The following is a 1,952-nucleotide window of genomic DNA, read 5'->3' as shown; positions in this document are numbered from 1 at the left end:
ATATTATTAATAATAATAATAATAATAATAATAATCATCATAAAAAATAAACACCCTACACCTAACGCAAAATAAATAAATAAATAAAATTAATAATAATTATAATATTTTTGTTCAGGTTTTTTTTTATTATTATTATCATTATTATGATTCATTTTTTTTTTAGGGTTAGGGGGTTAAGGTTTGGGGTGAATTATTATTTTTTTATTATGACATGATATTAATTTATTATAATATAATATATTATCTATTTGGTTATGATTATTTTTATATATTTGTGTATTTATTTAGTTTATTTTACTTTTATTAATTCATATATTCAGATACATTGTCTATATGTACGCGCAGCGGTCGGATACATTGTCTATATGTACGTGCAGCGGTCGGATACATTGACTATATGCACGCGCAGCGGTCGGATACATCGTCTATGTACGCGCAGCGGTCGGATACATTATCTATGTACGCGCAGCGGTCGGATACATTGTCTATGTACGCGCAGCGGTCGGATACATTGTCTATATGCACTCGCAGCGGTCGGATACATTGTCTATATGCACGCGCAGCGTTCGGATACATTGTCTATGTACGCACAGTGGGTGGGCACAGTGGGTGGATACATTGTCTATATGCACACGCAGCGGTCGGATACATTGTCTATATGTACGCGCAGCGGTCAGATACATTGTCTATGTACGCGCAGCGGTCGGATACATTGTCTATATGTACGCGCAGCGGTCGGATACATTGTCTATATGTACGCGCAGCGGTCGCATACATTGTCTATGTACACGCAGCGGTCGGATACATTGTCTATATGTACGCGCAGCGGTCGGATACATTGTCTACGTACGCGCAGCGGTCGGATACATTGTGTACGTACGTGCAGCGGTCAGATACATTTAGTTTATTTTACTTTTATTTATTCATATATTCAGATACATTGTCTATATGTACATGCAGTGGTCGGATACATTGTCTATGTACGTGCAGCGGTCGGATACATTGTCTATGTACGCGCAGCGGTCGGATACATTGTCTATGTACGCGCAGCGGTCGGATACATTGTCTATGTACGCGCAGCGGTCGGATACATTGTCTATGTACGCGCAGCGGTCGGATACATTGTCTATATGTACGCGCAGCGGTCGGATACATTGTCTATGTACGCGCAGCGGTCGGATACATTGTCTATGTACGCGCAGCGGTCGGATACATTGTCTATGTACGCGCAGCGGTCGGATACATTGTCTATGTACGCGCAGCGGTCGGATACATTGTCTATATGTACGCGCAGCGGTCGGATACATCGTCTATGTACACACAGCGGTCGGATACATCGTCTATGCACACTCAGGGGTCGGATACATCGTCTGTGTACACACAGCGGTCGGATACATCGTCTGTGCACGCTCAGCGGTCGGATACATCGTCTGTGCACGCTCAGCGGTCGGGTACATCGTCTGTGCACGCTCAGCGGTCGGGTACATCGTCTGTGCACGCTCAGCGGTCGGATACATCGTCTGTGCACGCTCAGCGGTCGGATACATCGTCTGTGCACGCTCAGCGGTCGGATACATCGTCTGTGCACGCTCAGCGGTCGGATACATCGTCTGTGCACGCTCAGCGGTCGGATACATCGTCTGTGCACGCTCAGCGGTCGGGTACATCGTCTGTGCACGCTCAGCGGTCGGGTACATCGTCTGTGCACGCTCAGCGGTCGGGTACATCGTCTATGTACGCACAGCGGTCGGGTACATCGTCTACGTACGCACAGCGGTCGCACACATCGTCTATGTACGCACAGCGGCAGTGAGTGGTCTATAATACAGTATTCAGTACACTGGCAGTCGCTATGAATAGAAGTGTCAGACTCTGCGCATTCCTGGCGGCCCCGCCCCTTACTCCTCCCACCTCTGTCATATAGAAGAGGGCTGGTGGAGGGAGATGGC

The sequence above is a fragment of the Staurois parvus genome, unplaced genomic scaffold, assembly GCF_062004578.1.
Source record: "Staurois parvus isolate SC_StPar_1 unplaced genomic scaffold, SC_StPar_1.0 ptg000009l, whole genome shotgun sequence".
In the NCBI taxonomy this organism is placed as follows: domain Eukaryota; kingdom Metazoa; phylum Chordata; class Amphibia; order Anura; family Ranidae; genus Staurois; species Staurois parvus.
This window is presented reverse-complemented; position numbering follows the sequence as displayed.